At 41.0% G+C, this 25,022-nt stretch overlaps 1 protein-coding gene across 4 annotated transcripts in view; it reads left to right on the top strand.

Annotated features, from left to right (window-relative positions):
* The window catches only part of ulk4 (unc-51 like kinase 4), a 390,892-nt gene that overhangs the window by 74,531 nt on the left and 291,339 nt on the right, over positions 1-25,022 (top strand). The gene's annotated exons all lie outside the window — the stretch shown is intronic.

The following is a 25,022-nucleotide window of genomic DNA, read 5'->3' as shown; positions in this document are numbered from 1 at the left end:
TCCCTGGTGCTGTGAGGCAGCAGTGCTAACCACTGTGCCACCATGTCATTGCACCAAGGATGAGTAACAGGTTATATGAATGGTCAGAATATAAAGAATGGCAGAGAACGATTAAAAGCTAAACAGGAGAAAGAAATTAGAGTAATGGAGGAAGGTAGCTAAAAATATAGGGCAGAATTCTCCTGAGCTGCAGGAGGCAGGATTAATGGTGGGAAGAATTTGGTGGGAGGCTGCCAACAACCCTGGACTCTGGAACACCGCAGCAGTGGATGGGAGAGAGCATCTATCAGGTGAATCTTCCAGTTTCTGCAACTGTTTCAGTAAGCATCGTGGTTGGATAGTGATGAGTTGGGCCTCCAGAGGAGTGAAGTACACTATATCTCTGAAAGTTGCTGAAGCATCAGTAGTGCAGTGAGTATCCATTTTCACTGTATGCAGATGACACTGGAGTTGCTCTGACTTGAGCCTTGTTCTTAACCGTGATGTGAGGAACAAAACTCTCAATTCTAAGAAGGAACATTGAAGCTGATGTCCTTCCCTCTTGCACTACTTGTAGCCAGCTAGAGGGCAGCAACTTCCAACCTTCTCAAAAGGCATTCCACATGGTGCACAAACCTGAAGAGAAAACTGAATTTTTTCATTAAGCATTTGAATTTTGCTGTAATATTGTTGAGGCACTTGTATTCACATCCAAAAAATGTCACTATAAGAGTACGCAACTTCAAAAATCAAGATCTATTATGAAACTTGGCGTATGAAGTGCTGCTATTTGTCTTGAAACAAATACAAAAGGATCTCAAGAAACTGCCAGAAATGACTGTTGGCCTGTCATCTTTTTATATCACTGTTAAGTCATATTTTCAGAAGTTATTTTGTTTTGAATATGATCTAAGGAAATATTTAAAAAAATCAAAGGACGTGCAGTATTAAAGAAAATGTGTTTGATTTAGAGCATTTGATGTTTAGTGTTTTATGTTCATTAAGATATTACCCTTTAAAAGATTTTTTGTTTAACCCTTGGCTTGTTCTCCTTTTAACCTGCTGACTTTTTCTTTTTTTTCACTTACCGCAAAGGCAAAAGAACTATAAATTGCAAATCATAATTTGGTTGATGTCATGTGCCTTAACGAACAAAACATTTGGACCGGAAATCTCCAACCTTGCCTACAGTTGGGATTCTCTGGTCCCACTGCTGTGAACGGAGATTTGGCTGAGTGCCAAATTCTTCATTCTCACTGGCAACAGCAGTGGGGCTTGCGAGACCGGAGAATCTTGGTCTTGGTTTTTGGCATTGTAGGATGAAATCCCAAACCAATTATTTGTCTTGAACATTGCAATGAAGCATTGAATGACAAATCCAGTGGAAACAATGCAGAGAATAAGCTTTAAAAAGTTCATAAAATATAAAGCTTGGTCAACACATTGACTAAAATAAACTGTAAAAGCAAGGAAAAGGAAAATAGATACTGGTTAAAATAGAAAATGGGGTTATGATAGCAGGGAATATATGTCATGCATTCCATGGATGTATTTGTAACAAGTGGGCAATAAAGGAAATGATGGAGTATTCAAACAATCTGAAGGTGATGTTAAATCAACTGACAAGGATTAGCAAAGATATTAAGTGAATTTTTCCTTTTTTGTGCTCATGAGGCAAACTGTTGAGGATCTTTGCAGCGCAAAAGTTGATAGTTTTTAATGAGTAAATGGAGGAAGTGTTAGAAGAAACAGGAATTTTAGATAAGGCAGTCATTAATGAATTGAAGACAGTGAAAAGAGACACAGTGAAAAGAGAGAAGGCGCCTAACTTGATAGCTTTCATTTGAGGGTATTTTAGGAAGTAGCTAGTGGGATTGGCCATGTCCTTACCGCTTTAGGGTCTCATTAGAAACAGAAAAGGTGTTCATGGGATAGAAAGTAGCTGTTCTAGTATCAATCTTTAAAAAAGACCAAAGGGACAATCCAGAAAACTGCAGGCCGATGAGCCTAAAATCTGACCTGGATAATGTTTGTTTTATTTATTGAGTATTGAAATCTGGGTCTCATTGGCAAGGCTGGCAGTTGTTGCCAGATGGTGGTGATGAGGCTGTTTTGTGTTCAAAGACACCTTAAAAAGAGGAGAAAACAAAAGAAACGTGAATGAACTTGAAGGGAGCCTCTTACCACCTCAGGATGCCCCAAAGATTCTCACAGCCAATCAAGTACTTTTGATGTGTATCCACTGTTGTAATGTAGAAAACGTGACAGTAAATCTGCACGTAGCAAAGTCCCGCAAAAGGGTAAAGATGTATGAAAGGAGAGGGCCACAATTAAGGCAAGATTGACACCTGGACAGTAGGAATTGAATTCCTATAGTGCGGAAGGGAGGCCATTCAGCCCATAGAGTCTGCACCAACTCTCTGACCGAGCATCCCACTCGGACCTATCCCCAAAACTCCACATATTTAATATTTATAGTTTATTTATTCGTGTTGCAAGGCTTACATTAAACGGCAATGAAATTATGTGAAAATCCCCTAGTTGCCACACTCTGGCGCCTGTTCAGTTACACTGAGGGAGAATTTAGCATGGCCAATGCAACTAACTAGCACATCTTTCGGATTGTGGGAGGAAACCAGAGCACCCAGAGGAAAAACCCACAGACACAGAGAACATGCGGATTCCACATAGACAGTGAAAGAGCCGGGAATTGAACCTGGGTCCCTGGCGCTGTGAAGCAGCAATGCTAGCCACTGTGCTGTTCATATTTACACCCTTAATTCCCCAAACCTTACAACTTGGAACACTAAGGGACAATTTAGCATGACCAGTGTACCCTACGTGCACGTCTTTGGACTCTGGAGTCAGCATGGATTTATGGAAGATCTTCCTTTTCTTATGAGCAGTCCATCTCTAGTGAGGATGATTATCTTCCACAACAATCAAAGATGGTTGTGTGGCCAATTTGGGATCTGCAGACTTAGTGACAAGTAGGACAATGTTGTCATGTGGGAAGTCTGGTGTGTGTTATTGGCAGTTCAGCCCAACCATTGCATTTGTGTTCCACCCTTGGTCCCCCACCTCTTTCCTCATCCAGACCCACCACTGTAATCCTCTGTTCCCTTCTTCCTGAAAAGTGCTTGCCTAGCTTGCCATTAAATACTTCCATGTTATTTACTTCAGTCCTTCCTGTGGTAACAAGTTCCACATTCTCACCACTCTTTGGGTAAAGAAGTTTCTTCTGAACTCCCCATTGGATTTCTTGATGGCCATTGTATATTTATGGCCTCAAGTTATACTTTTCTCAACAGAAGGAAAGATTTTCTGCATCCACTCTTGTGAAGCCTTTTGTAATTTTGAAGACCTTTATTAGGTGGCTCCAGGTATTCTTTGTAGCAATGAAGAGTCTTGTTGACAACAAGAATTCTACAGATGTGTTATCTTTAGATTTCAGCAATATGTTTGATACTGTACATGCAAACAATTAGACCATCAGGGGGGAGAACATGGAACACAGACAGACAAATGAGCTGAGTTAAATATCACCTTTCTCTGGGTGAGCCAGATTGTGACATGCTTGCATTGACAATATTTTTTTAAATTATTTTTACGGATGTGGACATCATTGGCTAGACTAGAATTTATTGCCTATTCCTAGTTGTCCTTCAGAAGGTGGGGGTGAGCTGCCTTTAGTCCCTGAGTTATAAGTAAACCCAGAGAACTGTTAGAGAGGGAATTCCAGTATTTTGACCAGTGACAATGAAGGACCAGCGATATATTTCCAAGTCAGGATCGTGAGTGATTTGGAGGGGAACCCCCTGCCAAAAGGACCTTAGTGAGTTGCAGCAGTGCATCTTATAGATGGTAACAAGGCTACCACTGTTCATTGGTGGTGAAGGGATTGAACATTCGTGGAAGGGGTAGCAATCAAACGGGCTGCTTTGTCCTGATGGTTTTTAGATTCTTGAGTGTTATTGAAGCTGCATTCATCTAGGCAAGTGGAGAGTATTCCATCATTTTCTCGACTTGTGCCTTGTAGATGGTGGACATGCATTGGGATTCCTAACCTTTGAGCTGCTCTGGTAGCCGCAATATTTATATGGCTAGTTCATTTCAGTTTCTGGCCGTTGGTAACCCCCAGGATGGTGATAGTAGATGACTCAGCGATGGTGACGCCACTAAATGTCAAGGGACAATGGTTCAATCCTCTCTTGTTGGAAATGGTCATTGCCTGGTACTTGTATGACATGAATGTTACTTGCCAGTTGTCAGCCAAGCCTGGATATTGTCCTGTACTTGCTACATTTGGACATGGACTGCTTCAGTGTCTGAGTAGTCATAAATAGTGCTGAGCATTGTTCAATCATCAGCAAACATCCCCATTTTTAACCTAATAACGGAAGAAAGGTAATTGATGAAGCAGCTGAAGATGGTTGGGTTTAGGACACTACCCCGAGGAACCCATGCAGTGATGTTTTTGAACTGGAATGATTGACCGCCAATCACCACATCCATCTTCCTTTGTGCCCTGTATGACTCCAAACATTATAGCGTTTTCCCAGATTCCCATTGACACCTGTTTTGTTAGGGCTCCTTGATGCCACACTTGGTTAAATGCTGCCTGATGTCAAGTGCTGTCACTCTCACCTCACCTCTGGCATTCAGCCCTTTTGTCCATGTTTGAACCAAGGCTGTAATGAGATCAGGAGCTGAGTGACCCTGTCAGAACCCAAACTGAGTATCCATGAGCAGGTTACTTATGAGTAAGTGTTGCTTGATAGCGCTTCCATCACTTTGCTGATGATTGAGAGTAGACTGATGGGGTGGTAATTGGCTGGGTTGGATTTGGGGATTAGTGCTAGAGCTATTGGTCTTTAGTATATAAACAACTTGGACCCTGTGACAAAACAAAGCTGTTGTCGTTTGCAGATGGTCCCAAAGTGGGAGAGACGAGAAAAAGCAAACCAAGTACCATGGGACCTGGATTGAGCTGATTAGTAGCAGATGGCACATAATATTGACTAATGCATGGTAAACAGATTAGGAAAGAGTAATGAACAGTGGGAATACAAGCTAAATGGCCCTGGGCTACATTGAAGAAGTATCTGGGGTATTGATGCAAAACCCAATTGATACAATTGTGCAGAACCAAAAAAGCAAGATAACTGGATCTTGGGACATATAGCTGGAACAACACAGCATAGATCCCAGGAATGATAATGAGTTGTTACAAGATACTGGTATTGCCCACCTGGGGAACAGTACAATTCTGTTGCCAGACTACAACGAGATATCCAGGAGTTGGAGCAATGCAAAAAGGGCAATCAAATTGACATCTACGTAAGGCAACTGAGTTATGAAGAGAGGTCAAAAAGTCTGTGATTTTTTTTCACTCTGGAGGCTGGATTACTCAAGGGAAATATTTAAGCACCTTGATGGGATAGATAAGTTAAACCTGATGACTGCAGTTAAAATTGTCACAGACGCTGCACTTTTAAATGTTTTAATCAAAGACTAATGTGAAGTATTTTTGTAAGATATTATGTTCCTGATACCTGAGGCACAGCTAAGTAATTGATTAAAAGTCTTGTGTTTAGCATACCTCTTTGAGACAAAAATGTTGATTACAATATTGATTTTTTTAAAATGCCAAAGATTCCCAGTTGGCTATTTTGAACTGAGCAATCTTGAATATCGAGAGGAAAATTACAAATCAACAATTAACTTACAAAAGAAAAGCCACCAGGTACAAATTAAAAACCTACATTTACCACAAAGCTAATCAAGTTACTCAAAACATGCCATCACTTTGTTTGACTTTTAAGCCATTAATAATGAAACCTAAAAACCAAGAGATCTTCAATTTCACTTCTCATCATTGTGCATTCTGTTACACAGCTGGTGAGCATAACTTAATTTCAAATTAAATCATATATGCTTTTATTTTTCCTTCAGTTTGAATTGGGGCTTTAAAGGGATCAGATGGAAATTAATCTTGGCTGTGGTGGCTTGAGGGAAGTGCTTCATCTCCATAGGGAAGGCCTGACGGAATTGTGCCACTGGTAAATGTTTGGCCTTCCCCCAGGATTTAGGGCGCAGAGGCAGAAATCCCAACGAACCTTGAGAGTCAATAAGAGGCCAGCAGCTCTCCATTGCTGGCAGCAATGCACCCAGGGAGAGGCCAAGGACTCTGGTGTGTGAGGGCAGGATGGTGTTCGCCAGCTGAGGGGGTCAGTGACTGGTTGGGGAAGGCGCCTTGGTGGCTTTCAGTGGCAGCCCCATTCCTCCTCCCTGATGCCTGGTCCCTTGATCAAGCACTGTGCTATTGAATGAGGACCTCTCCCGGAAACCAGCAAATGAACCTGATGTATCTGAAGACTGTCCATGAGGCTTTCTGCCCCAGACTTAATACAGTGGAAGCTGGGAGGAGGCGGGTACTAATCCGGCACCCCAGGATTTTGACCCAACAACAGTTGGAAATGTTGATGTGGTTCCAAGTAAGGATGGTGTGTGACTTGGAGGGAAACTTGCAGATGGTAGTACATGCATCTGCTGCCCTTGTCCTGATGAAAACCATGGATTTGGAAAGTGCTTTGAAGGGGTCTTGGTGAGTTGCTACTCTGCATCTTTTAGATTGTACATGAGGCTGCCACTGTTCTTTCTCAGTTGTGGGCAAAGTGTGGGAAAGTAGTTGCGTACGGGTGACACACAACAATAATTGGTAAGCCATTGCAGTTCCAATGTTATTACATATTGCAGCAATTCTTGTATCCCATTCGGTTTTAAAAGGGCTGATTCATCTGAATTAAAGCCTATTTGCAAAACTTGGGAATTTGCTTAGAGCTGCTCCAAGGACACTACTGGTCCAGATCTTCGTGATATACGGATAATACTTTTGAGGCACATTCTTGAATGTAGAATATGTGCAAATAAATGCAGTGAATGAAGGGTGGCACTGATATGAGTGGCATGACTGCACTAACTCTGAGAGATGCAAAACAAAAAATGGATTGTGCAGTGGAGGCTAAAGAAGTGGGAGCAGAAAATGATTAACAGACTTCATTGGATTTCAATAGTTTTGGAACAGTAGGGTTACCATTTTAAAAGGGTACATTGACCCAGAGTTTACCATCTCGGCAGTTGCAAGAAATGTCGGAGAAGCCGACTTATTCCTGCATTTAATTACCACCTTTTCAGATGTGACTTGGAGGTGGAAAAAAGCAATGAAATTTTAGTATTGTTGATGACTCTGCTGCATTCTAGAAGATACATTACCAGAATCAAACTACATGACAGGTGTCTGAAAAGGCTTGAAAGGTCCACTTTTGGAGTAAGTCACATACTGAACAACTCGCAGCTAGTCTTAAACGGGTATTTTGATTGACAGTTTGGGTAGGCAGCTGTGAAATCGTATTGCATTTTTCTAACAGTCATCTTTTATTTATATTTGTTAAATTATGCATGCAAGTGTGTCCTAGACAGGATTTATTTTTATAAATATATATATGTTCTAAAAAATTATTGCAGTAAGTAATCTTATGATTTTCAGCCTGGAACAAAGAGCAGGTCAACGAATAGAACAAAATCTCCTGTTTAATTTGCTTGTTTTTTTTTAATATTTCTGTCTGCATGTCCTGAAGGTGGCAACTTGTCACTGTCCTGACCTCAAGGCACAACAATTAGTGCCTTCACCTTGGAAATATTGCCGCAGTAATTTCTCAGAGGTATCTCAGTCCAAAGATGTGCTGATTAGGTGAATTGGCCATGCTAAATTTCCTTTTAATGTCCAAAGTGTGTAAGTTGGGGAATTAGCAGGATAAATGCTTGAGGTTACAGGGATGAGATGAGCCTGGATAAGATCTTCTGTCGAAGAGTCAGCGCAGACTCGATGGCCTCTTTCTGCGCTGTAAGGATTCCATGATCTATGATCAGCCAAGAATGTCACTGACCCACAGAATGAGTGATTCGGAGGGATGACCAAAGTTCAGTTGAAGAGGTGAGTTCTTAAGAGGGCCTTAAGAAGTAGAGAGGGGAGAAGATGTTTGGTATTGAAGTTTCAAATCACAGGACGTAGATGACTGAAAGCACGGTGGCCAGTCTGAAAAGAGGCCAGGAGGGGAAATATACAAGAATACAGAGTTCTAGTGGTGCTGTGGGACTGGAGAAGGTTACAGAAATCCGGAGATACAAGGGCATGAAGGGATTTAGTGCATCAGAAGCCAATGTAGGTCAGCAAGAACTAAGTTGATGCAAGTGTCAGATTTGATGCAAGTTATAATATGGCCCATAAGTAAAAATGATATAAATGACATTAGAGATGGAGGTCACTGGGTGCAATATGTTTATACCAGTTAATGTTCTTTAACTATCTTGTAAACTGTTTCTAAACTGCAATGGATGGGTACCTCAAGGGTCCTGAAGATTGGGAGGGCTCTGGCTAGGGGCAAGGGGTTGACCTCACCACTCTCTGCTGAGATGGGGGTGTTGTGGCTAGACTGCCCCTTCTAGCCCTGGCAAACCCCAAGATCACTCGTGGCATAGTGATTTCAAGCAGCCTTGTGGCCAATATTTGTATTCCTGCCTGTCAGCTGTGCAAATTCAGAAGTGGCCAGATCACTTTAACCTCCATGCCCCCCAATCATCTGACAGGATTTTAAATCGTTGCAGCATTCCATTCTGCAGCAGAGAATCTCCTTTCTCCCTGTCAGAAGCTGCAGGTGAGAGCAGACCCCAGAGCAGAAGTCTCCAGGCCATTTTGATACGTGATAGCAGTCCCTGAAAATCACCTCCATGGTTTTTCTCCTCTTAACAGAAGTTATATTTGGTAAGACAAATGAAATATTATGTCAAACCCTATTTGCTCTGCAACATTTCACAATGCAACAATGAAGTGCTCTAGACTTGAGTTTGTTTTGAAAATGAAAGGTTTAACCAGATTTATTAGAACTGCATCTTTAACCATGTCTTTGTGTGTTTTTGCAGATGTGATGTGACACACAATGTATGTAATTGTTTCAACAGTACTGCATTGCGTCTGGATGAAAATTAGGATATAATGACTTCAGATCTCAGTATAATAATGGAAAAATAGCTACATAACTGTGCAGTAATAGTACTGTTGCAGGAAGGCAGTTCAGTTACAGTAACGCGCTTCAGTCAGAAGTTCCTCCTCTTCATTATATTTAAATTTCTCATTGAGTGACTTTTGTCAGTTTTTGCCAGAGTTATTGTGCACTGGGAGAGCTATAAATCGCAAGAAAGTGACAAATAATTCAGAAGTAACATTATTTTGCTTTCTGACATTGAATTGCATTGTGTTTAAAACTAAACATCATCAGTTTTATTAGATATTTTACGAGAAAAAGAGTTGTAAAAGAAAATGAGAGAGCATTAAATGTTGGTACAGGTGAGACTGTAAAATATGAAACTATAAAAACAAGAGTTGTTAAATATATTTTCACAGTGGAGAAAACAGAAAATACGCAAACAATACCAGGAAAGTTAACAATAAGTAAAGAGAAGGCACTTTGTGGATTTAATCTAAGTGCAAAAATGGAGTAAATTATGATTCTTGAAATAGATAAACCTCCAGCACATGATGGTTTCCACTCAAAGTATTAAATGAAATGTGAGAAAATTTAAAATGCTTCAATCATAATTTTCCAAATTCTCAGGTACTGTGCTTGTAGATGAGAAAATCCTGAATGCTCCATTATCCAGGAATAGAGAAATCATGTAACTCAAAATCTTTCAATTTAACATTGAGTGTGGAGAAAGTACTAAGATATGTCTATCACTTTTCCACACCTCTTCAGCTCCGAAAAGTCATACAGACCGAAATGTTAACTACGTTTCTCTCTCCACAGATGCTGCCAGACCTGCTGAGTTTATCCAACGTTTTCCATTTTCATTTGATTGCTAGCATCTGCAGTATTTTGCTTTTACTGCTGAATATATCATCTGGGACAAAGTAATACCTGGATAACTTTAAATATGTATGTTTTGGCTAACCTAACAAAGTATATCTTTATAATGGATGAGAAGGACTATTTTTCACTTGTTCTGGTTTTTCACCAGCAAGGCCCTGAGAAATTATTGATCCATCTTGTGTTTCAGTGGCTTGTCAAATATTTTCATGCATAAGGCATTTTGATGCTGGAACTGCAGGAGAGGGTGACAATGTGGAGACTCATGACCTCTGACTTCTGATTTCCCCATTTTTACTCTAGATGAATGGCACCAGCAATTATGGCTCTGTCGTAATTTCATGTTTCTGCATGCCTTAGGTTTTAGATCCCACAAAAGTTGGTTCCCTGTGTTAAGAGCCCCATTAATATAACCCAAAACCCAGAGGGATAACTTGGAACACTGGTTCAAAGTGGTATATGTGTTCAATTTGGTATAATGTGAAGAAAGATACACGAAGCAGTGAGGTACACCTGAGTCTTGTTGTGATCAATTAATATATATTAATATAAAGAAACACACAACAAAGACTACAAAAGAAGAAACAGTACACTTGACTACAATAATTGTTACATACACAGCATCTTATGAAATTAACCCCTGTTCCTAGTATCTATTTTTCTGAACTTTGAGAAATATCCCTTTTCCGAACAACATCCAATACCATGTAACTCTGTGAACTAAATCCAGCATATTGTTACCACCCACAAATTATCTTCCAGTTCAGGAAAACCTTTCTTCAGTTCAGTGTTGCATTTCTTCTCTCTCAGATTTTTTTGAAACAGCAGCTTCCAGCACCGACTTGTTTTTAGGCAATAAACTGCCTTCTCCAGCTGTGGCAGTGGTTGCAGCTGCTCACCAGCTGTAGCTCTTGTCCTCCTCTCCTTCTGCACTCACTTACCCTGCTGTGGATATTCTGCTTTCCTCCTTTGTTATCCTATCTAGATAATCCTGTGGACCAGGCTTTTAGCAGATAGATGAAAATTGTATTCTCTTCTCTCTACTTTGAACTCACCTCTTCTACAGTTCTATCACCTATCATTGTTCACCCCCTAGTCACTTAGGTAAACACTTGTTTTCCTGCTGTGATCTAATTTGCATATCAAAGAGCCCTTTCAAGCAGGCACACTCTTTATCAATCCCATTCTTCACCTAATTTCATCCAAATTTTATTTTTAATCTTTCATTTTACTCAATTCCTGAATCTTCCTTTTACTCCACTATCTTGACAGCTGGTGCAAAGTTACATTTCTCATCCAGAGATGAAGAATGCAGTGATGAGTGAAATTTTGGCTCTACAATATACTGAGATGAAATGAAACGTAGAAATAATATTATGTGAAAGTAGCAGATGTGACCTTTAAAACAGTCTCAGACCTTTGGAGCTCAACTGGGTAAAATGCTGCATGCACAAAATGCTCTTCAGTGAAGCTTCCATTTCTGTCTGATGGGAATTCATCTGTAAGCAATCTGTACAGAACATTGCTGCTGTAGTCTATACTTCTGTATCTGTCAGAGATTGTTCTGCAACATTATCCATATAACTCAACTCCTATAGCAGTCCACAACAGTTGATGCCTCAGCAGAGATGGGAAAACAAGTTTTAAATTCTATACCAATGCCAGTCATCCTGAAAACCTTGCATAAATGGTTACCAGACAATCGGATGAAATTCTGTAGATATGGTTCTTTAGAAGCTTCATACATCCTGTGTGATTGCTTTCAGATGTCAGTTTTAAAAATCTGTACTTGCCTTTGTCCAACTCAGTGAGGGTGTGCCATTATGGGTTCTATATTGAGTAATTGTCAAAACCTTTATTGCTATATTAGATATCAGCTAGAAGGATGGTCACAGACACCTCTTGAAATGAAAAGATCAGCAATCAATTGAATGCTTTTCTTTGGTCAAGGTTACCAGTGACTGCATTTCTTCTGAACATTGTAACTGTAATGACGTGCGATGCTCTCCATTCTGGTGTCCCTCTGACCTTGCTTATCCTAAGCTTATCCAAAACACTGCTGCTTGCATCCTAACTTACACCAAGGTCTACTCACTCACTGCTCACCTTTCGCTCCATTTGCCCATGTAGCCATTCTTCTTGTAAGAACTCTGACAGATAATGTTCAGAGGAGCATTGCAATGGAGTCTGTCTTCATTAATTGCTTTTTCAGTCAGAGCTACCAGACACTGCTTAGAAAAATCAACCTGGGCTATCTTTTATCATCCAAGCCTAAATGTCATGCCTCTGTAACTGCCCAGTCTGATTTCAGTTAGCTCAGCGTAGACTAGGAATTCAACATAACCTTCATGGTCTAAATGACTTGGCTAGTTGTGAGGTGAAGTCACTGAACCATTAAGAAGGGAGATTTTGAAATGTGTCCTTGATTAAGGATAGAGAAATCAGTCTCTGTTATTTGACTGCTGAAAAGCCTTGTACAGGACAAACAAGTAAATAACATTTGCAGTGCATAGACTAAAATATAACGGAAGGGGAATAGTTCTGTGAGACATTACTGCAGTAAAAAGTCTGACAACACCAGGTTTTAGTCCAACCTATTTATTTGATAATATTCTCACTAGCTTTCGAGGGGACAGCCTCTTCGTCAGGTGAATGGAGAGTTCTGGCCTCAGACAGAGCATATAAAGCACAGACAGTTTAGAGATTACTGATTAAAATGCGAATCCTTACACCTAACCTGCTGTTCAAGACCTGAAGTGGCTGACAATGTGAGTGGTAGGAGCACTGATCACAGTTTAAAGAGATGTGTATTGTCTCCAGACAGTACAGTAAGTGAGGTTTTGCAAACCCAGGCAAGTCACGGGGGTTACAGATAGTGCGACATGAACCCAAGATCCCTGTTGAGACCGTCCTCATGTGTGCGGAACTTGGCTATCAGTCTCTGCTCAGCGACTCTGCGCTGTCGTGTGTCGTGAAGGCCGCCTTGGAGAATGCTTACCCGAAGGTCAGAGGCTGAATGCCCGTGACCACTGAAGTGTTCGCCAACAGGAAGGGAACAGTCTTGCCTGGTGACTGTCGAGCGATGTTCATTCATCCGTTGTCGTAGCGTCTGCATGGTCTCCCCAATGTACCATGCTTCGGGACATCCTTTCTTGCAACGTATCAGGTAGACAATGTTGGCCGAGTTGCAAGAGTATTTACCATGTACCTGGTGGATGGTATTCTCACGTGTGATGATGGTGTCCATGTCGATGATCCGGCATGTCTTGCAGAGGTTGCTGTGACAGGGTTGTGTGGTATTGTGGTCACTGTTCCCCTGAAGGCTGGGTAGTTTGCTGCGAACAATGGTCTGTTTGAGGTTGTGTGGTTGTCTGAAAGCAAGAAGTGGGGGTGTGGGGATGGCCCTGGCGAGATGTTCGTCTTCATCAATATGTTGAAGACTCCGGAGAAGATGTCGTAGCTTCTCCGCTCCGGGGAAGTACTGGACGACGAAGGGAACTCTGTCCACTGTGTCCCGTGTTTGTCTTCTGAGGAGATCGGTGCGGTTTTTTGCTGTGGCGCATCGAAACTGCCGATCTGTGAGTCGAGCACCATATCCTGTTCTTACGAGGGCATCTTTCAGGGTCTGGAGGTGTCTGTCACGATCCTCCTCATCTGAGCAAATCCTGTGTATACGGAGGGCTTGTCCATAGGGAATGGCTTCTTTAACATGTTTAGGGTGGAAACTGGAGAAGTGGAGCATTGTGAGATTGTCTGTGGGCTTGCGGTACAGTGAGGTGCTGAGGTGACCGTCCTTAATGGAGATGCGTGTGTCCAAGAATGCAACTGATTCTGGGGAATAGTCCATGGTGAGTCTGATGGTGGGGTGGAATTTGTTGATATCATCATATAGTTGTTTCAGTGATTGTTCACCATGAGGCCAGAGGAAGAAAATGTCATCGATGTATCTAGTGTACAGCATCGGTTGAAGATTCTGTGCAGTGAAGAAGTCTTGTTACTGCCCCAAGGGTGTGACTCATTATGGTTTAGAGGTTATTGAGAATATACTTACTCTATACAAGGCCTGCCTTATGTTCTTTGTGCAAAGGAATTATCCCATCCTGACTATTGCTTTCCTTGCAAAAGCTTTGCTCAAAGAGTGATTTGATTGTAAATTTGTACGCTGGGAAATTGAGTAAAGACAAACAGAAATAAAGGTAAAAAAGGTTGGATTTGCTGAGTAAGGTCAACTAACACACTGACAGCCAAATAATGTAAAGCTTGTACACTTTGCAGATTCAAAGAAATGAAGATGCTTAAAAAAGAATATCTTATTTTCAGTGCATTTTGAAGAGTTAGTTCTGAGAAATGATGCTGTTATATAATTTCTCATTAACCTACACAATGACCTTCACAAATAAAAAATTATTTAATAATGCTTTCTGACCTTTTGAGCCAAAATAGATGTGAGGTAATCGCAGGTGTATTGACAAATTTGGGCAATAATAATGAGATGCCCAAGAAGTTTAACATTATGTGATGGGCATTTGCTTCCATCAGGCAACCTCAGAACTCATGAGGGTTACCCGCTGGCTTTTCCAAAAGGTAGAAGAGAATCCCATCAGACCCGTTAGATCCCATCCTCTTTTTGATTTAATTTGATTTATTATTGTCACATGTATTAACATACAGTGAAAAGTATTGTTTCTTGCACGCTATACAGACAAAGCATACTGTTCATAGAGAAGATAACAAGAGATTGCAGAATGTAGTGTTACAGTTATAGCTAGGGTGTAGAGAAAGATCAAATTAATGCAAGGTAAGTCCATTCAAAAGTCCGACAGCAGCAAGGAAGAAACTTCTTGAGTCGGTTGGTACGTGACCTCAGGCTTGTATCTTTTTCCCGATGGAGGAGAGAATGTCTGGGGTGTGTGGGGCCTTTAATTATGCTGAATGCTTTGCTGAGGCAGCGGGAAGTGTAAATAGAGTAAATGGATGGGAGGCTGGTTTTGTGTGTAAGAGGGTATCTCACCTCACTTTTAGCAAAGTTATGACAACAGAATAAGAGCAGCTTTGTGGGAACACCTGGCCTTCACTAAGAAATATCCCCAATATTTCCTTCAAAGGCAAAAAGAAGCTTTTATAGTTAGTATACTCAACATTTTAACTCAAACAAGGAATCAATATCTTAAGTAACCTTTTTGTTTTATCAAAAAATGAATCATAAAAAAAGGTTGAAGAGATATGGGAACAGGTAAAGTCTATACTGTGCATAAAACTCTCACTGTTTGCAATTCTGGTCGCCACATTATAGGAAGTCCGTGAACGCTGTGGAAGGGGTGCAGAGAAGATTCATCAGGATATTGTCCGGGTTGCAATATTTAAGTTATAAAGAGAGGTTGGATAAGCTTGGGTTGTTTTCTTTGGAGCAGAGAGTATTGAGGGCTGACCTGATTGAAGTGTTCAAAATTATGAGGGTCATGGACAGGGTGGATCGGCAGCAGCTGTTCCCCTTAGTTAAAGGATCAGTTACGAGGGACACAAGGTAAAAGTGAGGTGTGGGAAATTTAGGGGGGATTTGAGGAAAAACTTCTTTTACTGAGAGAGTGGTGACAATCTGGAATGCACTGTCTGTGAGGGTGGTGGAGGCAGGGTGCCTCACATCCTTTAAAAATACCTGGGTGAGTACTTGGCATGTCATAACATTCAAGGCTATGGACCAAGTGCTGGCAAGTGGAATTAGGTGGGCAGATCAGGGCCTTTTATGCATCGGTGCAGATTCAATGGGCCAAAGGGCCTCTTCTGCACTATAGTATTCTGTGATTCTGTAATATTTTTGTATTGGTGCAGGACCAGTATGAAAATAACAATTTTCCTTTTATTGCAATCATCCATATTGGTTGAAAATTGCACCCATTGGCTTGAATTTTCATGCAAATGGAGAGGCTCTCTGTCCTGGTGAAAATGGCTGCGGAAGCCTGGAACCGGAATTCTGCCCCTGAACCCAGCCCCTGCCATTTTCACAGGGAACAGGGGCAGGTCGCACTTTACATATTTGTGGTTCATGGCAGCAACTGCACGTATTAAAGTACAGCTTCCTTTAGACAGATCTGATGTTGATTACTAGCATGTCAAAAACACAGCTTATACACTTTGGACCAGTTGAAAGGAAGTCAAAAGTTAGCAGAATTATTTAGGAATGTGGGTACCCCTTTGGAGAGGTAGGTATACCATTTGGATATTGTGTCAGGACATCTGTGGGAGAGGGAATGTGCCATTTGGCGTTGTTAAAAATAGACATGGACATATATAAGAATTAGATAAACTCATTAGGACTGACAAAGACCTGTCAAATCAAGCTGTCAAGGGATTTAAGTCCCCTGTGCTTTAAATATTTGGATAAAAGCTAATTGGTTTGAAATAAAATTCGTGCTTGATATTTCACTCTTTCACATAAGACCAAAAGTTACCATTGTAGTGCTGTATGACTGACTTCACAACCTATCATCACAGTGGGGTATCTACTAGTTTCACTGTTGGAATGACAGCTATAACTCCTTTGAAGTGCGACGATGAATGCAAATGCTTGCATTTGTAAGGATTATCTACTTGAAGGAAGTAAAATGGGTAGTTATCAGTAAGAGTTTTTTAAAATAGTAAATCCATCTTTGAGAACTTTAGTTAAACTCAGTCTGGATCCTGTAGTCTATCCTTGGTGGATAGTTGGTGAGTTGGCATGAAAGCTGAAAGAGCAAAGGGTAGTTGGGGGAGCATGAGTTGGCACGAATTGGCAGTAAGTTGGAATTTGGGCTATGAAGGTGGGTGGAGAGACATAGATTTTTCATGGAGGTTATGAGGGGCCATGGGGGGAGGAGGGGCAGGGATGAATGGGTATGCAGTGACATGTAGGGCATGATGAGCCATGGGGATAAGGGGTGACATGCATGAGCATATATGGGGCATGGAGAGTATGTAGGGTGAGGGGGCTCTTTAGTTTGTTTAATTCTCGTTTTTCTAAATCTGGGACAGAGTACGATGCACCCTTTTGCCAGACCCTGTAATTCCTCTGCACTGTAACCAGGTCTCTCATTTCAATCCCTTACCCTCCCAGAACTAAAGTTGGAATTTCCTGAGCATTTTATCTCCAATTGAGTTTATGGAGCTGTGAATTGGAGCTCCACACTTTTGACCTGGGAGTGAAAACTCAGACCATTGTGTTTTTTTTCTTTTTAAACTCATTTTCTTCCTCCTTTGTTTTTGTGAACATAAAGGAATTAACTGAGACTGGAACAGTCTTTCCACTTTGATAATAGGTTTCCTTGATTTCAGTGTTATCCACATATTTGTTCTTCAACTTTAACCTCAGCAGTCTATAACTATGAATTTGTGCACGCTTTACTACTAAATTGAGGACTTGGCTCAATTTATGCTGCATGTTTTTGCCCTTTAGGGTCTGGATTCAAATTGCCCAAGGGTTTTTTTTAAATAGAGATTTATACATAGAGGAAAATTTAAATCCTGGATTGAAATTCTGAAGTGAAAGAACTGTCTGCCATTTCATTGCATTGTCAGTTTCCATTGGTATGGAGCTGAACAGCAAAAGGTGTGACAAGTAATGTAAAAGTGAAGAGTTTTTTTTCAAAGTGACCGGTGATACGGTAATTTTTCTCATCAATGACACTAGTGGGATCTCCCAGTTTTCTTGCTGAAACCAACACCATTAAAAAAAATTGGAAAATTCGTCCCATTGTTTGAATCTGTAGTTGTGGCTTGATCAGGTGACATAGCCTCTTTGGTGGAGTGAGGACACCTCAAACCAGCAATGGTTAGCACTATTGTCTCATAGCGCCAGGGACGATCCCTGGCTTGGGTCACTGTCTGTGCAGAGTTTGCATATTTTCCCTGTGTCTGCATGGGCTTCCTCCCAGTTCTCCAGTTTCCTCCCACAGTCTGAAAGATGAGCTGGTTAGGTGTATTGGCCATGCTAAATTCTACCTCAGTGTACCTGAACAGGCACCAAAGTGTGGTTTCTGGAGGACTTTCACAGTGACTTCATTGCAGCATTAATGTAAACCTATTTATGACACGAATACATAAATTTAAATTCATACAGTGCCTTTCAGTGAAGCTGAGGTCTGACGTGCCTCCTGAAGTGCTATAATGTGTAAGGTCAGTTTCTTGTGCACTGCCCTCCTCATATAATCTGCTCTATGGGTGCCGCCCTCCTCATTTCCCTGATAGCTGTTCCTGTTCTGTCGTATCCTTTTTGTTTCTCCTCCAGTCCCGAAAGCTGAGCTAACAGGCCCTCCATGATTGCGTTGAAACTGGCTTTGAGGCCAACGAAAACAGTCCATCACCAGAAAAATCTTAGTAGCAGCAGTCTCAAATTAGTTGCAGAAGGCAGAAAGTGAGCAAAAAGGACAGAAGTTAATCAGCTTAAAAATACAAAACAGCAATGAACTTTACACTGTGAATGTGCTAATTCAGTTGCGCTGATGCAGAGTATTTGCTGCTTACGAGCACCGTGATTTGCTAAGTGAGTTATCATGTCACAAGTCAGGCACGGAAGCAAATCAAGCTCACAAGAGTAACAAGCATAGCGCCTTTATTTAAATATTGTAATGAAACTGTTGGTTATGTCTTGATCATGCCTTGGATGCCCATGGAGGAGTACAACCTAATATAGAGGGTGACATGACTCTAGCATGGAATGAGTCCACCGTATCTGGGCAGCATGGTGGTACAGTGGTTAGTATACTGCCTCACAGTGCCAGGGACTTGGGTTCAGTTCTGAGTTTGGGTCACTGTGTGGAGTCTGCACACTTTCCCTTTGTCTGCTTGGTTTTCCTCCGGGTGCTCCAGTTTTTTTCCACACTCCAAAGATGTGTAGGTTAGGTGGACTGGCTGTACCAAATTGTCCCTTAATGTCTCAAAATGTGTCGGTTAGAGGGATTATTGGAATAAAATACATGTGGGTTTTGGGATAGGATGGGTGTGGGCCTGGGTGCGATGTTCTTTTGGAGAGCTGGTGCAGACTTGTCAAGGAGGCTCCTAAAACCTATTTGCAGGGATATTCACTTTTGAAGAAACCGGGGAACTATGTTTAGTGGCTGTTTATATCATATGGTAGGGGATGTTCCTCTATGAGGACACTCCTGGACACACGTTTGTGGTTTGATGGACTCCTGTCTCCAAACGTAACAGTGAAGTGAAACATTAGAGGTGTTAAATCTACTTGCTCAAAAAATCTGACCGACATTTAAATATCGTAATTACCCTTCCACCTCTCGTGTGGTTACTCAGCTGACCCTAAACCTCAAAAATGTTGGGGTTGATAAGTTGGAGTTAATTCCGTATTGTTAACAATTTAATCCCCCCACCCAACCAACCATTTCCTGCCCCATCCTTGACTAAATTACCCCTTAGGTTTCAACTGGGTTGCTACACCATTCTTTCATCTCTGACTTACTTTGAATCCACTGCAATGTGATGGAATTAAAGTCTTGTCTTATTCCTTGCCGTAAAGATCTTCAGTAAAATGAATTAAGGACAACATCAACTCATTTCTGAGAGGAGCATTTTAGTGCTTTCATGCTTTTGTGTCCTGTTGTTTGTTCCTTTTCTCTCTTTTGCTGCTTTCACTGCCCGCTCTTTGCTTTAAATTTCTTCTTTCTGTCAATTTCACATTATCTCAGATCCTGAGCTAGCATGCATAAAATGCACACACAGCAAAATACTGTCACAGTTCGTACAGAAAAAATGGCAAAGTTGACAGCTGGGAAACGGGCCTAACTGAGGAACAAGAACCAAGAATGCTGGAAAAACTCAGCAGATGTGCCAGCACCAATCAGGAGAGAAACAGGAGTTAACGTTTCGCGTCCATCAACTCTTCATCAGAACTGAAAGGAGGGAGAATGTAGAAATAGATGCAGAAAACCTCAAACTTATTAGTGTTACGTCAAGGCTGGTTAAAGTAATGGACTCAGTTATCAAGAATTGACTTGAGGATTAATTGTGTGACAGTAATCTATTAAATAACAGCTATGGCAGATGAAAAGGGAAAGGTCCCACTGACCAGCCTTATAGATTTTTTTGAGGAAGTGATACCTGAGGTTGATTGTGGGAAATGTTAATGCATAATGTTGATAACTTCCATCAATCCATTGATTAATTTTTTTCTTAAAATGCAACTTTGAAGTGCTTGGAATTCACTATAAATCTTGGGACCAGATAAAAAGTCTAAATTATTAAAAACAGCAAGTACTTTACAGAAGAGCGGTGCCCTGGTGAGAAGATAATGTGAAGTGAGATGCCCAGGAGACTGTCTTATTATGACCCGGACTGATTCACAATAACAGCTTAAATTGAGAAACTCATGACAAACTGCTCAAAATGCAATGATGTGGTACTGAACTGATGTAGGGACAGGAAAGGAAGTGCTCAGTCTGAAGAGGTTGTTTGGGTTCTATGTATTTTAGATAAAATAGGTAACTTTAATTTTAAAAACTAAGAGTGGTAGATTTTTATTAAGGAAGGATGTTAAATTATACAGATATATGAACTTACAAAATAGGAGCAGAGGTAGGCCGTTTGGCCCCTCGAGCATCTTCTGCCTTTGAATAAGACCATGGCTGATCTGCTGATGTTGAGCTCCACATTCCCCAAACGCTCCTGAGAAGCAATGATTCCTGTGTCTGAAATCCATTGAAGTTCCTAATGGGCCTGTTTGCAGTCCCAGCAGTGTCCACTATCCATAATATGCTTTAACGCCATGATTAATACAGGCTAATACAAAAATAATCTATCTCTCCCTTAAAGATATTCACTGACCCCACTTCCATCTTTTGAGCTGCATAAGCCTCTTATAAGAAATAATTTCTCTTCATCTCTGTCCTATAAGGGTGACCCCTAATTTTAAAACAATGCCCCCTTGATCTGGACAACTCCAAGAGGAAACATCCTTATTGTCAATACTATTTGTGGGGCAGAATTTTGAGCCCATGTTAGCCATTGGTGAGAATGGCAATGGGGGTGCAAAATTCCACTAGTGTCAGGAAATGTGATTCTCGCCAGTGAGATCATGTTAGTCCTTCGGAGAGCTCTAGTAAGTTGGTTAAACATGATTTCCCTTTGATAAAACCATGCTGACTCTTCTCAGTGGAGCAAAGAGGAGTAAACAAAGTTGGATACAGATCAGCCATGATCTAATTGAATCAAGAGCAGGCTCCTGTTCCCATGCCCCTGTGTATAAAGTTAAAATTGCTGAGGGGGCAATCTGAAAAAGATCTCGAAGTTTAGTACACTCTGCTCTACATATCAAATCACTATGGAGCATCAATTGGTAAAGCTAATAGGATTGTACATTCTTGTCAGAACAGCAGAAGTTGGAAGAAGTCACAGTCAAACTACATGGTGCGCTGGCAAGATCACATCCACTGTGCATACTTTTCAGAAAAGATCGATAAGACTGATCCAACAAAGCTCTCCTAATGAGGAAAGATGGGAATGTTTTTTGAAAGAGTGGAGCCTCATAGGAATCTGTTTAGAGGAAGTACTTTGGAACAATACTTGAAAATAAGCATGAACAACACGATAAAAAGGCACTGATCCAAATTCAAGAAAGCAAAAATTAGGACTGATTTCAGGGAATTTTTTTCACTCATAGTTAATTGTCAAATAAAATAGACTTCCAGGTATGGTAATGGAGCCAAAGACTTGAGATATTTTAGAGAACTGCTGGGTGCTGTGACAACGTACTCTTTAAGATCTTTTGTAGCAGATGAGCCAGACCTTCTTATTTATCTGTCCTGTGGTTTTGAACTGTTCAAGCATTTGTTACTTTCACTTTTGCCACTGCCAGATCATGTCAAACTAGCTTGGCTGTCTCAATTCTGTTTGTGTTAGTTATGGCCTTAAAACGCATACTGAGTAGTGAGCACTGCTGGGACTGCAAGCAGGTCCACAAAGAACTTCAATGGATCCCAGATCTAGTAAGCCCTAGCTTTTAGAGGAGGGAGGAAATGGGGAAGCATAGGGAAGGGGAGTGAGTTGGGTGGGCAAGTGGACTTTGGAGGCCAGGCAGGAAAGAACAAAGGAAGGGGAGGCGGAAAACATCTTTGGGAGGTGTGCTCCCAGAGCACGAAGGACACCCCGCCCAAATGCTGTACCCCAGCTGCTTTTCTTCCCAGTTTTCCAAAAGATATTTTCAAAAGTTGATTCCTGACTCTCACTCGCCTGTCTGTTCAAACAGTATTATGGTGTGAGCGTCATGATAAATGGGTCGCTTGGCTTAGTAATAAGGTCAACTGCCTGTTAAGTTTTTCTAATGTTGGTTGGGCTGCTGTATTATGGGGACTGAGTCACGGGTGGGCAGGAAGGCAGTGGGCTTGCCACCCCTCATATTTTGCATGCCCTCTGTCAAAAACATGCCTGGTGGGAGAGGGAATAAAATTGAACCTCATATAGAACTTCATCAATACTAACATTAACTATGTCTAAACAGATATTTTGCATTCAGACTTTTGACTGGCAGGCATGTATGCACAAATTAAAGATGTCACTAAAACCACTTCAGAAATGTGAATGAACAGCCTGTCTGTTGATAAAACTTCCAGTGGTTCTGCTGATGATGATTAATTAACCATGAACCAGCTTGGAGAGAGAGAAAGACCATGCATGCTTCTACCCACAACTCATTTGGGGTAGTCCTCTAACTGAATATAATTAGGGTACCAGATGTTCAGGACCATCTGAAAGGCTCAGATGTCTTCTGTTTATAGGTTTTTTAAAAAGTCCTTGAGGGTTGGAAAACAAAGAAAAGAGTATGTTGGCACCCACGTGGTATTGTAAGTTTTATATAAAATCTATATTTAATACATATCAGCCTTGTTGAATTGCTGCGTTTATTTTCTAGTTGCACAAGGTTGCCATGTGAGGAGACAGTACCATTAACCCACTACGTCACACAAACATACATACAAGAATCTATCTCCGTCCACCTTAAAAATATTCAAAGACTCTGCTTCCATTATCTTTTGAGGCAGAGTGTTCCAAAGACACTCTGAGAGAGAAAAAATTCTTCCTGTCTCTGTCTTAAATGAGCAACCCCTTATTTTAAACTGTAGCTCCTGGTATTAGGTTCTCCCACAAGAAGAAATATCTTCTCCACCCCCATCCCCTGGATCTCCTAATCTGAAGAGTAGCTGTATACAGAAGCACATAGTGACAGAAGCTAAGCATTAGATAAAGCTGCAATATGTTGGACTTTTGATGTTCATTTTTTTGTCTTGAGACCTTTTATGGAATATTGTTTGGTTGTTTTATTTACTGTTACCAAAAGTGGGAAGTATTCAAAGACGTATTTATGACAATAGGCTATCAGTGCATAACCCTAATAGGCAATAACTTCACTTGTGTAGTTAAGCAACCATAAGCCAAAATATGTGACAGAATCAAGCTAAAAGACTTCTAAAAATGCAAGCAAAGATGAGAATGTAACAGACTGGGGGAGCTATAAAAAGAAACAGATACAAATAAAGTAAGAGACAAAAAGGAATATTAAAAATGTTGAAAAGTTAGCTGAGCTAACAGCAAGGGATTCTTTAGAAGTGTGCTCAGAGAAATAAAATGATAAATGAGAGTTTGCACTCATTAAAGACAGATGCAGAGAAGACAATAATGGACAATAAAGAAGATGCTGGCGTATTAAATTAGTACTTTGCATTTATTTGCACAGTGTGGAAAATGCAAAAATATCAATGATGCAAAGGAACTTAAAAATCCACCAAACCGAAGTGATTTAATGGAATAATCAGGAGCAAGATAGTGAGATGTAAGATGGACAAATTTCCAGGATCTAAATATTTCCAGCTCAGAGCAGGGGCAGATTTACATTTTGAGGGACCCCATGCTCATTCGTTTCTGGTCACTCCCCATTGATGTCATGCCCACTCCCAGCGATGTCGCCCTCCCCCATGATGTCACACCCCTCATAACATCACCCACCCTCACCCCACAAAACGCAAAGGCGCAAGCCACAGAAATAGACAAATTAATCACTGCTTGACTGCTTTAATGCTTTTTGACTTGTAAAACGAGGTCTCTATGAATAATTGCTGAATTGAAATCCATGCTTATCACTTGTCAGAATGACGGTATAGATGGTCAATATGTCTTGAAGCCAGCAAATATAGAACTTGCTGATGAGCAAAGAGACGGAAAATCAGTTGATGACATCACTGTAGCACAGGCCAGTGCAGGACAGAATAAGCCAGTGCAATGCAGGAGCAAATACTCTAATCAATAAAAGCAAATTACTACAGATGCTGAAATCTGAAACCAAAAGAGAAAATGCTGGAAAATCTTAGCAGGTCTGGCAGCATCTGTGAAGAGAGAAAAGAGCTGATGTTTCAAGTCCAGATGACCCATTGTCAAAGCTGAGATTTTCCAGCATTTTCTCTTTTGACTACAATCAATAAGATGCATACGCTGCCATTCATTCAGCATATTTTAGTCTCATTCAGTTTAAAAAGTTAACTCCCTTACATCCTCTCTCAAAATCAAAGAAGTTATTGGCATAACTTCACGTGAGTAGAGTGTTGGGTGAGTCCAATTACAATATCAGTGGCTCTGTCTGCAGAATTCCATTCTTTGTCCTAAACAGATGTTTGAAATCCAGTCTTGAGAGCGACGGTGTTTAGAACTATCAGTATGTGATCAGTTTTAACCATTGTATCAGACTAGCAGTGGTCCATTTTGAAAATCAGAATTTAAACAAATGAATATGGAAAAGGGACAGATTTTTCAGATGCAAAAGGAGGCCACAGAATCTGTATCAGCTCTCTGACAGAGCATCCCACCCATGCCCTATCCCCGTAAGACCACATATTTACCCCACTAAGCTCCCTAACCTATACAGCTTCGGTGACTAAGGGGCAATTTAATGTGGGCAATCCACCTAACATACAGATCTTTGGACTGTGGGAGGAAACCAGAGCACCCGAAGGAAACTCACGCAGACACGGAGATCATGCAAACTCCACACAGACAGCTGTGGCTGGAATTGAACCCAAGTCCCTGGCACTCACTGTGAGGCAGCGGTGCTGACCACTGTGCCACCATGTTGCCCATTCATTTGTA

This window comes from Carcharhinus amblyrhynchos, chromosome 2, assembly GCF_965287045.1.
Source record: "Carcharhinus amblyrhynchos chromosome 2, sCarAmb.v2.hapA, whole genome shotgun sequence".
Classification (NCBI taxonomy): domain Eukaryota; kingdom Metazoa; phylum Chordata; class Chondrichthyes; order Carcharhiniformes; family Carcharhinidae; genus Carcharhinus; species Carcharhinus amblyrhynchos.
The sequence above is the reverse complement of the archived record's forward strand: the minus strand, read 5'-3'. Positions and strand labels throughout refer to the sequence as shown.